Source organism: Thalia democratica, chromosome 5 (genome assembly GCF_965202585.1).
Source record: "Thalia democratica chromosome 5, ktThaDemo2.hap1.1, whole genome shotgun sequence".
NCBI lineage: Eukaryota > Metazoa > Chordata > Thaliacea > Salpida > Salpidae > Thalia > Thalia democratica.
In genome coordinates, this window is record NC_139169.1 from 62,585,279 (window position 1) to 62,600,672 (window position 15,394).

The following is a 15,394-nucleotide window of genomic DNA, read 5'->3' on the forward strand; positions in this document are numbered from 1 at the left end:
CGTACCAGTAATTTTCGGGAAACAAACGGCTTTCTAGTTTCACCCAACTATCCAGGAAACTACAACAACAATTTAAACTGCCAAACATACATCAACCCCGCAGCCGGTCAGGTAAAAATAAACTTGTTAGTATTTAAAAGCTAGTTTTTGTTGTTAACTCCTTCGTTTACTAAACACCTACAAAAGTATGAACAACTAAAGAGCAATTTACTGTACACCTATCATGAAACCTTTATAACTGTTATCAACGAATCGCAGTTTTTATTAAACGTGAGTCAGTAAAATTTAACTTTGAACAAAAAAAATATTTTCAAAGTTTTGTACTGAAATATGGTTGCAAGAATCAAAACAAGCTTTAGCGGATTAAGTTAACAAGGTAAACTTAGTTAATCTATACAAACAAGAAAAAAATTAAAAATCCTTTTATTGTATTGGTATCATGATATTTGATGATACCTTAAACAGTAACTCCTTTTTGTTTTTTTAAGCTATGAATATAGATTTAAAAGTTTTTATTTTAACAGTCAATAGAAATCAGATTCATTTCTTTCTACCTTGAATATCAAAGTAACTGTGGCTATGACGCACTTGTATTGTACGTAAATGGTAACACGGTTAGTTATTTTAAATACTAAACCTGCTTATAATATCGTTTTTCTCTAAAAAATTACCTCAGTTGGATTAAAAAATAACATATAATAGTACAAAACCGAATCATAAAAGATCATAAAAAGTGTTTGTTATTTTTTTTCATTGTTTACATACTCTGTAGCTAGCAATTTAAACTTTAGAACACGTACTGTGGAAGTTCATTACCTTCCGACGTTTTTGTTACGTCACAACAAGTGAGAGTCCAGTTCAGGACCGACTACTCGGTCGTGTATTCCGGTTTCAGGCTGCAAATTCGAACAAACACAATAGGTTTGTTACGTCACAGTTGATTTTTATTTACTTTTCCGCAAATACGTCATGATACAAAGCATTTTAAGAAACTTGTATATAAGTAGTTTCTTAACTTAATTCATGTAGCTTAAAAACTTTCTTCTAAAAGTAGGTTACAAAAATGTGTTGTGTGTGTTATAAGCTTTGGTAGTTTTATTCACACTTAAACCGATTTACTAAATGAAAAGGTATCAATTAATCATTATTAAATTTTATTTTATTTAATTAAAACCATTTTAAACTCAAAACATTATAAAGTAAAGGATCAAAATATTTGAGAGTACATCAAGATATATCCTACAGTTTTCTATGTACTTATAATAATAAAATTGAATTTTTTTCGTACAATGTAATTGATTTGTTAAATAAGCAGTAAAAATTTGTTAAATAAAATATTATTGTCATTTTTTAAACAATTAGTATACTTAAGTATAAAGCTTACCAAATAAGTTGACCGAAAGTATAAAAGAAAAATTCTCTGTAATCATTTTTTTTTGAAAAAATTACTTAAATAAAGAAAACAATCACTACCATTTAAATTTTTATCTAATAGATGTCAACGAATGTTTAACAAATAATGGAAATTGTGGAAACATAACCTCCTCACTTTGTACAAATACAATTGGAAGTTATAGTTGTAGCTGTAGAACTGGTTTTCGTGGAACATCTCCTAACTGTGCTGGTGTGTTACGAAATTTTTAAAATAACTTTTAAAACTAAATATAAGTTTCAAATTGTTTGTTTGTGTTTTAGTTTAATACAACAAACTAAAATTTAAAGTTACCTCACAAATTAAAAAAAGGTTTGTAATAAAACACTTTAGAATTTAAAGTTCGTACAGAGATCACCATAACTTTTAGCCTTATAATTTCATTTTTGTTCATTTCATTAAACTTTGCTTCTTAATTCTTTTAGTATTATAAAATTAGTTTGTTGTACAAAAGATGCGTACAAGTAAATTTTTTCTACAAAACTCATTTAATAATTTTTACGAATACAGCTTATATAATAATACGATGACATTTTTTTTACTAAGAGATTTTAGAATGATGCATACTTATTTTAATGCAAAAAGCTTCTTTCAAGTGAAAAACATGCATTTCATAATTCATATGCAAGTTTAAAGTGCTTAATAAAAATAAATTTAAATACAAGATGTTATAAAAAGAAAAGCATTTGTTAAAGTAAAGCACTTTAGTCTTTTTTGTAGTTTTTTATTCAAAAAAAAAAATTGCATGTAAAAAAAAATGTTTATTCTATGTAACCCGCTTGGTTGTTAGGTAATACTTTCAGAAAGCTTTTTGCTAACTTGAAAACTTCATGTATGCTTATGGGTATACTCACGATTCCCACCCGATTTTTTTCATTCTTTATTTATTAACCACTATTACTTCATTTGATTTTTTTTGTTTGTTTTTTGCTATCATTGTTACCTCTAACCCTCACCCTTGGTCGGTAAGCTTGTTTTCAGACTTGATCGGGTGGGAATTGTGCGAGGGTTGGAACTGAGCGGTTCCCATTTTTATTCTATTAAAAAAATTTAAGCTTTTTAAGTTTTTAAATTAAAAACAATGAAAAATAGTTGTAACTAAAATAAATAATAGATATAAACGAGTGTTCAACAAACAACGGGGGTTGTGGAAATCAAACAAGTTCAACTTGTACGAACACATATGGAAGTTTTTCTTGCAATTGTCGACCAGGTTACACTGGAAACCCTCCTAGCTGCACTGGTTTGTTTCATTTAAACAATATTTTTTGTGAAAAAATAATGATTTAGTCTATTCATTTTTAACAAACTTTTAAACATTTTAGATTTCAACGAGTGTTTGAACTCAACAACGAATGTTTGTCCTCAAGATTCAACTTGTGTGAATTCTGTTGGAAGTTTTACTTGTAACTGCAATGATAGTGGATACAGTTATAATGGAACTAGTTGTATAGGTGAAGTTTTGTGGCTCTTATTGTGGTTTTTTCTACGTAAAATATAAGATACACTAATTTTGCATCAATTACGTAACAGTTTTATAAGTTTTAATACTTAAGCCATGTTTATCACTAAAAACTAAGTTTATAAAAATTAATTTTTAGATAAATAAGTTTACGCAGTAAAAAATGAGGCTAAAAGGTTACTGTCAAACAAGTATATGCTTATTTATTTTAGATATCGACGAATGTTTGCAGTCAAACGCATGTCCATTAGATGCAAGTTGTGTGAATACTGTTGGAAGTTATAATTGTGTTTGTAATAATAACGGGTACAATTATAATAGGACTAGTTGCGTTGGTAAGTTTTCTTTTAATAATGTCTTTGTACTATATTTTACTATATATTTTATATGGGAACGGGTCAAAACTGTATGAAGAAAAAATTGCCCGAGATTACTTAATTGCACGAGGACAAAACTGCACGAGGGCACAAAATTGCACGAAGATACTTTTGCACTAAGACAAATTTCCACAAGAGGACAAAGTTTCACGAAGACAATTTTGCACGGAGGGTCATTTTTGCACGAGAGTAAAAAAAATTTAAAAAATAGCAGAAAAAAAACTAAAAGATAAATTAATAAACAAACTAAAAGAAAAAAGTAACTGACCGAGGGAAAGGGATAGGGGTAACAGTGATAGTAAAAATAAATATGAAAAAATAAATAATAAAAAATAGAAAAAAAAAAGAATAAATAAAAAATTAATAATAAAAAAAAACCCACCGAGGGTAAGGGTAAGGGATAAAAATGAAAAAAAAAAATAAATAAAATTAAGTTACTTACTGAGGGTTTGGATTGGGGGTAACAATGATACTATAAAAAAAAATAAATTAAAAAAAAAAATCAGCCCGTGCAAAAATGTCTCCGTGCAAAAGTGTCTTTGTGAAAAAGTGACCTTTCGTGCAATTTTGTCCCCTAGTGCAATTTTGTACGTTCGTGCAAATTTGACAGCTATCCATTTTATATCGTATGAGCTAAAACATTGCTTGACAAAACTAAAGACAAAATCATGAACATTTAAATTGTTTTGTTTAAATTTTTAAAACAGACTTTGTTGGTTTTTTTATTTTTAAATTGTAACCAATACAGTTATGTATAAGTACCCTTGTATCTTATATAAGGGTACGAAAGGTTCTTCGTGCACCAAGTTCTCGAACTACACTTTTTGAGCGCTTATTGTCATTCAATAAAGTATATTATATATAAAAGTTCAAAAGTTTTAGTCGTTTGAACAAATCAAGCGTTGAACTAAATAACCTACTGCATTAGTAATCAAAATAAGTTTGTAATTTATTATACTGAATTAAAAACCTGCTGAGCATTACCGACATTTTACTAAAATAACTTGCAAGAGAGATATTGTTAACTATAAAGTAAAACTTTTCAAATTTCTTCTAAACTTTATACAAAGATAAATAAGCGCTAATTTGTTGCTAATCTATCAAACTCAAACATAACAATTTCGTTTTTTTTTGCTTTATTACTTATATTTTTAACGGCATATTAAAGTATAAACTGTTTCAGTAAAATTTGTCACTAACATTGGTTTGGAACTATAAAATAATATACTTAATATACTAATACATATAAAACTGACAAATGTTTATAATTTAAGTTGTTATGTATGTAGAAGTGCTTATTAGATCTTTAGTACAATTAAATACAAAAAATTAGCAGCTTAATTAAAAAATATAATATTAATAGACGTAAATGAATGCTTGTCAAATCCATGTTCAGTTAATGCAGTATGTCAAAATAATATTGGAAGTTTTACTTGTACTTGTAACACTGGTTATAATGGATCTGGTTCAGTCTGTAATGGTTAGAAACATAAATTTGATATCTGAAAGAACTTTATTTTTATACGTTTTTTGTTTAATTTCATTTGTGTGTTTCGTAAGTATGCTGTCCAAAGCTATGATTATTTTAAGTAAACTATAATATTTAAAAAAACAAAATGTATAAAAAAACGATCGATAGTAAACATTAAATAAGTAGCTCTTTAACTAAAGCTGTACAAGTAAAAGTAACGCATACAAAAATTAAATTTTTGTTATTTTAAAAAATGTTTTATTATAACTTTTTTGAGATATTTATAGTTTGGAAAAAGAATTACTTTTTAAAGAATAATAAAAATTAATAGGTAATGAAAAATATCAAAAAGTTCTAATAGGTAAACTACATCGAATTTTTTGATACTGTTTTAGATATAAATGAATGTTTAACAAATAACGAAAATTGTGGAAACATAACCTCTTCACTTTGTATAAATACAATTGGAAGTTATAGTTGTTCTTGTAGAACTGGTTTTCGTGGAACAACACCTAATTGTTATGGTTTGTTATTTACTAAATTAAACTTTTTTTAGCATTTTATATCAAACCTTTACTTTGCTTGTATCGTTTAAAATTTAAATAAATACTTTTTAAATTTTACTAAATAAATTTCTTTTTTATTTATAAAATACTTGAATGTGCTTTTTTTAGTGAAAACAAATAAACTATGACTCATCCAAAGTGTAGTGAGTTTTAATGATTTTAAATTTAAAATCTTGCAATTAAGAAGTTCCAATTAACAATCAAATAAATAAATGCAGATGTAGATGAATGCTTGACAAACAATGGGGGATGTGGAGACCCGATGACTGCAAATTGTACAAACACATATGCAAGTTTTTATTGTCAATGTACAACTGGATACAATGGAACACCACCCCTGTGTACAGGTACGTATAAGTTTGTATGTGTTAGGTAAAACAGTTTGTTAAAAACTTAAATACAGTGTTATTAACAGTAGAAATAACTGTAAAAATTAATTTATTTTTCTTTTAATAATTAGTTTTAATTTAGTTTAGTATTCTAAGTAATTTTAAAAAAATGTTGTTGTTTATTCTATAATTTTGTGAAACCAATGTTAGTTCAAAGTTTTATACAGATGTGAATGAATGCTTGAATGTATCTTCATGTCCAGTAAACTCAACTTGTATTAATTCAAATGGAAGTTTCACTTGTAATTGTATTAATAGCGGTTACACATACAATGGAACTGATTGTATAGGTTAGTGTTAAGAACACCGTTTATCTATATAGAAGATAGATAAAACATTATTAAAGTTGCTGTTCAAAAACAAAATTCAAAATAAACTAATATATAAAGTAACTTTATTTTTTTACATGTTCATTAGCGTAATTAATATCTTTACAGCTATATAAAACTACAACAAAACAAAAAAGTCTATTTAATGTCAAACATAAAACTAATATAATGTACCATCACTATTTAGATATAAACGAATGCTTACAAGTAGGTTCTTGTCCATTTGATTCGACATGTGTAAATAATATGGGAAGTTATAATTGCATTTGCAATGATACTGGTTACAACTATAATGGTACTGCTTGTATTGGTAAGTTTTAATAAACATTTATGATTTATTTTGAATAAAGGTGTAACTAGATTTTGTTTTGCTATTAAAACTTCATTTGTTTCAGAAAACTGTTTTAATTAACATTTTTAAACGTTAACAGGCAAATTCAAGTATTTTACGTTTTTTTTATTTTTTTTATTTCTGTTCTAATTGTTTTGCCAACTCATAGAAATATATTGTTATTATGTGCTTAAAAAATCTCGAGCTTCTTAAATAATCAAAAAAAATTTAAAATGCAATTTATTGTGTTTAAAAACTTTGAAATAGACATCAATGAATGTGTGGAATCAAACCCGTGTTCTGTCAACGCACAATGTCAAAATTTTTTCGGTAATTTCAGTTGTACCTGCAATACTGGGTATAATGGAACCGGTGTTATTTGTAATGGTAAGATTTTTTTCAATTATGATTTATTACTTGAATTAAAATGACTTATTATATATATATATATATATTGAGGTTTTATATTTATCATTTTTAGTTTAAATGGTGTCAGCCTTAAAATTATTTAAAATTTTAGTTAGTATTTTAATTACAACACTTACTTTCGAAAAACCGTTTATATTATTTTATCTGTATAAATAGAGTTTTTTTATATGTTAAACTAAATTAAAAGTTCGTTTTTTATACTTCAAACACTTTTTGATTAACACATCAATCAAGATATTGACGAGTGCTTGATAAACAATGGAAATTGTGGGGATGGAAATGTAGAAAGAGCAACTTGTATTAACACAAACGGAAGTTTTTCATGTCTGTGTAACCAAGGTTATCAAAATGAACCTAATTGTACAGGTATGTAAATTTGTAATAACGAAATCTAAAAACAAAATTTAAACTCATTAGATTTTTTTTTTATATCTAAACACTACAGATATAAACGAATGTTCAACAAACAACGGAGGTTGTGGTGATATTTCGATTGCTGAATGTTCAAATAATGTGGGGAATTTTTCGTGCCAATGCAAACAGGGATACACAGGAATTGCACCTAATTGTACTGGTAATTAATTCTTGAATTATTAATCAAGAATACTTAAAATATATTTTTAAACTAGACTGCTTAAAATTTGTGCATATAATGCTCCTAAAAGATTGAAACTTCAAGAATACAAACCTTTAGAAAATCTTAAATCTAACAATATTAAGTACTCAAATATCTTGTTTCAAACCCAGATTTTTTTTTGAAAATTCATTAAATAAAAAAACACCAAAGCTTTGTAGGTGCTTGTGAATATTATACCTTAATAAGTAATAAATAAAATGATTATTTCTCTTGTAAACAACTAAATTCAATTTAAAGTGAAATCAACCTAATATTTTTTTCAGATTTTGACGAGTGTACAAATAATTCAACTTGTTCAACTGATGCGATTTGTCTTAATTATTACGGAGGATTTACTTGTACTTGCAGTGATGGCTACCAATATATTAGTAATCAGTGTACTGGTTTGTATACTTGTACTACTTCATAGAAAAAGTTAAAGTTAAACTTTTTTTTTAAACTAAAAGAATTAAATAACACTTATAGAATGTAAAAAAGTGAAGCATATTTTTATACTTAAAAGAAAAAAAATATTTATTTTAGATGTTGACGAGTGTTTACAGCCAGATACTTGTCCAAGTAATTCTGTTTGTACTAACTCAATTGGAAGTTTTAATTGTTCTTGTATCTATAATGGATTCGAATATAATGGAGTTAGCTGTGTTGGTAAGTTAAAGTTAAACAAAAATACTTATGTTAATATTATGTATCTTTTTTTGCAACATGTACAAATACAATACACTAAAGCTAGATTAAAATCACAAACAAAATTGACCTTTTAACCGTGAAAAAATACTTTTGATACAAAGCAGTTGTGTTAAATTGCTTCTCATAATGAATTCAAAAAGTTATATCAAAATATATAAAGCATAAAATTCGAAAATGAATTAAATACAGAATTAGAATTTTTAACCTGTTAAGCAAGAAATACGCCAAAACTTATACTTTCACTGAAAATAACTAGACTTTCTGTTAAAAAAGGGCTTTTTATAGATTCTTTTTAATTTTTTACATTGTGTATAAACAGATATAGACGAGTGTTTGGAATGTCCTTGTGATATTTATGCTGATTGTACAAATACAGTTGGAAGTTTTAATTGCAATTGTCGACAAGGATACAATGGAACTGGATTAACATGCAGTGGTAAGAATAAGTCCTATAAAAAACATAAACATTATAAAATAGTAACTTTGTAGTTAATACAATTTAATTTGACTGAGATGAAAATTGAACAGTTAGCTAGTTTAATTTTCGAAACACTTAAAACACTAAAAGTTGTAAGCTAACTAAAATCAATTTAAAAACTGAAGTAATAAGATGGTTAGTTTATATTTTAATTTTTTTATGAATCATTATCATAAAGTAACATGAAAAGTGCAATTTTTTTTTATTTGACTAATTATTTTAAAACGTTTTTTTTTTTAATATGATTTCCTATTGTGCTTAAGTTTACAAGTGTTCTAATAACGTAAAAACAGTATTTTTCACTACTACTTAATCTTTACAAAATCTAACATATTTCAGGTGAATTAAAGTTAAAAGCAGTTGTACGAACAAGAACTTTTTTTCACTTTAGATATAAACGAGTGTTCAACAAACAATGGGGGTTGTGGAAGTCAAACAAGTTCAACTTGTACGAACACATATGGAAGTTTTTCTTGCAATTGTCGACCAGGTTACACTGGAACTCCTCCTAGATGCACTGGTTTGTTTCATTTAAATAATATATTTTGTGAAAAAAAAGACTGAATTTGAAATTTAAACTTTTTTCTTTATCAATGCAAAGTAGATTTGAATTGGTATCTAGCCCTTGAATGGTTGTTTTTGGAAGAATACAATGTTGAATTTTTTTTAATATAAATGTTTTAGTCAACTTTAAACATTTTAGATTTTAAACAATAAGCTTTTATAAATAATAATCGAGTTAATTTTTTAAACAAATTTTAAAACATTTTAGAATTTAACGAGTGTTTAAATTCAATAACGAATGTTTGTCCTCGAGATTCAACTTGTATGAACTCTGTTGGAAGTTTTACTTGTAATTGCAATAATAGTGGATACAGTTATAACGGAACTAGTTGTATAGGTGAGTTAACTAAAAGTAGTTAACTTAGTTTCTAATAAAAACACACCAACAATTTATTAATTAAGACTTTATGACTGTTTTAAACTCATGTATGTCGTTACTTTTAAAAGTGTCTCGTAAATTTAAAACAGTGTTTAAAAAAAAACAACATTTTTACGTTTACTACAAATAAAATCTATAAAACGATTACGTAAAGTTTATTTTAACTATATTACAAAAGTAGACTAGACATTTTAAAAACAGATTGAGTACCTTTTACATGCTATATACTGCTACCTTTTAAAACAGCAATTAAATTTCGAAATTCTTTAGAAAAATTATATTTAAAACTTGTACAAGCTTAAAACCTGAAAATAGTTTGCAAATGTGAACATTTTTAAGAACAACTTTTTATAAACAGCCTAATGTTTATTTTAGACATAGACGAATGTTTGCAGTCAAACGCATGTCCATCAGATGCAAGTTGTGTGAATACAGTGGGTAGTTATAATTGTATTTGTAATGATAACGGGTACAATTATAATGGGACTAGTTGTATAGGTAAGAGCTATTATTTAAGCTTTTTTTAAAGTACAATATAGTTGATACGTAATAAAAAAAACAAAAAAAGTTTAAGTACGAAACATACTTTAGAATAATATCATAGGTAAGACATTTAAAGCTCGTAAAATAATAAGTAGCATCATGTTAAACAAGTTTGAAAACTTGAAAACATAAACAATATTTTGAGAAAACGGGCGGATTTTCACAAACTAAATTTAGCAACAACTGCAAGTTTTAAATGCTTAAAATTTTTTATTTAATAAAAAATATATACTTTTACAAAGCCACAGCTTAAAGTATTAGCAGCTAGAATTTGGTTGAAAAATTACAGTACAACTAACTTGATTTTTTTTATGTAAGTACTAGTTTAATAATACATATAAAATAAACTTTGTTTTAATTTAAAATTATAATAGATATAAACGAATGCTTGTTGAATCTATGTTCAGTTGATGCAGTATGTCAAAATAACATTGGAAGTTTTACTTGTACTTGTAATACGGGTTATAGTGGAACTGGTTTGGTCTGTAATGGTTAGTAAAAGAAATGTGATATATATTTCTGATGATGTATGAACTTATTTAAAAAACCTATTTCATCTATAGAATTAAAATTAATTTACTGGAAAATTTACTTAGCTGTTTTAGGTTATGTATATTACTTACTGTTCTTAAGTAAGGTATATCTACTAATTAAGCTCCTAAATAAAGCACTTAGTTGAAATAAAAAACTAACATAAAACTATAAAAATGATGTTTGTTTTTTTTTCTAAAATGCACCAAAATAGTAATGATAAAGTCTTAAGAAACTTGATAATAGTTTGATCTTTTTTATTTATATTTCTAGTATTAATAAGATTTAAACTTACTTTTGTAATTAATTAAAAACTCACGGACAAAACAAAAAACTAAACAAAATACCCGAATAAATACAAAGCTTTAATTTTGTTTTAGATATTAATGAATGCTCAACAAATAATGGAAATTGTGGAAACATAACCTCTTCACTTTGTATAAATACAATTGGAAATTATAGTTGTTCTTGTAGAACTGGATTTAATGGAACAACACCTAATTGTTATGGTTTATAGATTACTAAGTTATTTTTATTTTGATATTTAATGTATATGCTAATTTAATTGTGTTTTTTTGTACGTGAAAAATGCAAAGTATTTTCAGAAATTCACTTAAACATAAAACTTTACACAAAGAGTGTGCACTTTAAAAAAAAAAATGCAAATTTAATAATTATAAAAAGTGTTTTTCAATGAGATTTATAATTTATAATAAACGTCAAAAATTATTATTAACGATCAAACAAACACGTGTAGATATAGATGAGTGCTTGACAAACAATGGGGGATGTGGAGACCCGATAACTGCAAATTGTACAAACACATATGCTAGTTTTTATTGTCAATGTACAACTGGATACAATGGAACACCACCTTTGTGTACAGGTACATTTAAGTTTGTATGTGACAGTTGTTTCTTAGTTTTAAATACTGAAAAATAGGTACAAATACGTTAGCACAAACTTGTTTTAAAGAGTAAGTATAAACTTAGAAAAAATACTTATTAGCAATATGAGTTGCTGTAGAAGTTTTAAAGAAAAGTTTAAAGTTCATCTATCATAAAAGTTGTTTTATTTTTGCTAAGTTTTCAAAACAACTTACCAAAAAATAAACACTGTACTAGTCTTTGCATTTTTTTCGATGAAAAATAAATTTTATGTTTAAGTTAATCTTAATTTTTACACAGATGTAAATGAGTGTTTGAATGTATCTTCATGTCCAGTAAACTCAACTTGTATTAATTCAAATGGAAGTTTTACTTGTAATTGTACTAATACCGGTTACACATACAATGGAACTGATTGTATAGGTTATAGAAGTGTACAGAAATTGTTATTAGTACTTATATAGGAGACATATAAAATGGTATTGATAACTTTTGAAAACTTTAAAACAAACTACTTTTTACTCAATACTTTTTTGTACAGGTATATTAGTTTAATTAATATTCTTCCATCACACAAAACAAAAGTAAAATAAAAGAGTCTATTTAGTTTCAATCATAAATTTCATATATTTTAACATTTTACAAATTTAGACATAGACGAATGCTTACAAGTAGGTTCTTGTCCATATGATTCGACTTGTGTAAACAATATGGGAAGTTATAATTGTGTTTGTAATGATACTGGTTACAACTATAATGGTACTGCTTGTATTGGTCAGTATAATTAAATTTTAATTTTTACTATTATGTTTTAGCAAATTTTCTATTTTATCTCTTTTGATTAATTTATTTTAAACTAAGTTTACAGAATCAAACAACGAACTTGTTAATTTTTTAAATATTTGTTATACTATAATTTATTGCCAAATTTTATAATTCTTTTAAAAGTAAGTTTTAACTAGTTTTTGTTTTGGTAAACTATTTTTAATAAATTTTTTTTTAAGTAAACAGACAAACTTAACTTTTTTAAAGACTTTTTAAATACTGTGCTCCCTTTTTCTAAAAAGAAAAAACTTTTTGTAAAACGTATAATAAAAAATTTCGTAGGTTTTTGTTTAAACCAAACATTAAACAAGACTTGTACTGAAATTTTAATTCAGTATTTTAATTTTATAATAGACATCAATGAATGTGTTGAATCAAACCCGTGTTCTGTTAACGCACAATGTCAAAATTTTGTCGGTAATTTCAGTTGTACCTGCAATACTGGGTATAATGGAACTGGTGTTATTTGTAGTGGTAAGAATTTATTCAATTATGAATTATTACTTTAATTAAAATGACTTATCATGTTATATATTTAGCGTTTATATTTATCCTTTTAAGTTTAAATAGTGTCAGCCTTAAAACTGTTTTAAATTTTAATCAGTGTTCTAATACCAACACTTACTTTTTAAAACCGATTTATGTTGTTTTATCTATATAAGTAGAACTTTCAAAACATTGTTTTATTCAAAATTCTTTGGTTTTACTTTAAACACTTTTTAATCAAAACGATAACTAAGATATTAACGAGTGCTTGATGAACAATGGAAATTGTGGAGATGGAAATGTAGAAAGAGCAACTTGTATTAACACAAACGGAAGTTTTTCATGTCTGTGTAACCAAGGTTACCAAAATGAACCTAATTGTACAGGTATGTAAATTTGTTGTAACTAAATTTAAAAATAAAATTAATTTATGAAATGTTTTTATTCGTATTTAAACATTACAGATATAAATGAATGTTCAACAAACAACGGTGGTTGTGGTGATATTTCGATTGCTGAATGTTCAAATAATGTGGGGAATTTTTTGTGCCAATGCAAACAGGGATATACAGGAGTTGCACCTAATTGTACTGGTAATTAGTATTTGTTTACATAAGCAATAATTTAATACATCAACAAACTGCTTGTAATGTTATGTAATAAAAACTTTACACTTTATGGATTGTAAAAGTTACAGACATTTTAAAATTTACTTTTAAACTTGGCAAATTTAAAAAGACTTTTTATGCTTTTAAAACTTAGTTTTTTCAATCAACTAATTATAAACAAAAAAATTGAATTCTAAAAAAATACCGAAGCTTTCAAAATATTGTAAACTTTTATCAAACTTTTAGCTGAATTAGAATTATCTAAATTAAATAAAGTTTATTTTTTATGAATTATCTTCGATTAATTATTCAGATTTTGACGAGTGCACAAATAATTTAACTTGTTCAACTGATGCGATTTGTCTTAATTATTACGGAGGATTTACTTGTACTTGCAGTGATGGCTACCAATATATTAGTAATCAGTGTACTGGTTTGTTATCTTATAATCAATTTTAAGTATACACAGGTTTGTTTATTTTTTGATTATAATACTTTTTTTTATTTTTAACCATGTTTCTGACTTTTAAGAAAAAATTCTTTTTACTTGGCCACGTATTCAAAACATCCAGTAAAATATTAAAAGTTATGCGTAAATCATATATTTAACTTAACAAAAAGTTAATTGTTTTAGATGTTGACGAATGTTTACAGCCAGATACTTGTCCAAGTAATTCTGTTTGTACCAACTCAGTTGGAAGTTTTAATTGTTCTTGTATCGATAATGGATTCGAATATAATGGAGTTAGCTGTGTTGGTAGGTTAAATATTAAAACTAAACAAAAAGTGATTCGAAAATGTTTAATTTTAAGATTTTAAAGAGGTTTTCTTTATAAAAAATTGTCGGTAAAATAAACCGACTAGCAGACAAAACTTATGATCTTTTGTCACTATACAGCAAAATCGAGTCAGTATTTTGCAACTTGAAAGCTTTATTTATATTAAATACTTACAACATTAACTTAAATTTAAAAACTATAGAAAAAGAAAAATATAAGTTTTACATTAGAGCTTTGTACCATATAGAAAAAGAGGTCTACTACTAACATAACTACTACTATTAGAGAAGTAATTTCTCAGTGTTATTAAAAAAAATTTTTTTTAATTAAACCCATATAAACAGATATAGACGAATGTGTGGAATGTCCTTGTGATATTCATGCTGATTGTACAAATACAATTGGAAGTTTTAATTGCAATTGTCGACAAGGATACAATGGAACTGGATTAATATGCAGTGGTAAGATTTAATTGTATATTTAAATTTAAACTGAATAAACTTGAATTTTTTACATAATTTATACTCAAAACTAATAAAACTGAAGGAAAGTTTTGAAAAACAACTACTTAAATTTATAAAAAACTTAAAACTGTTTAAATATTAATCTAAAAAATAAACAATTTACTAAAAAAAAAGTACCCATGGTTTCAATAGTTCAAAAATTATTATCATTCACTAAAATTTTAAATTTGTAACCATTGTATCAGATATTGACGAGTGTATGGTAAATAATGGAGGATGTGGTAATGGGGATATCAATCGTGCAAATTGTATAAATATAAACAGCAGTTTCATATGTACTTGTAATTGTGGTTTCTCTGACCCACCTATGTGCTCTGGTTAGCATTAAATATTCAAATTGGCATAAAAATATTTATAAGACGTACCTCAGGCTAAGGTTGTCATAAATGAAGTTTCTTCTAATCTGGCAACTTTAATTATTTTCGACTTTACTTTTAGATTCACATTTGTGTAGTATGCAAAATATAAAGTGCTAAAAATGTATAAACTCAAAAAGCTTTATTTGTAACAACATTCGTTTTCTATAATTTAACTAGTTTTCTGTTTTATATTTGTATAATAGTATCATACCAGGCACAGTAAGTATAAACAGATATTTCATAAAATATCAAGTTTACTGGGAAATATTGTGTAATTTCAAAAAGATGTTTAATAAAAAAAAATTCAATTATACGTATGTT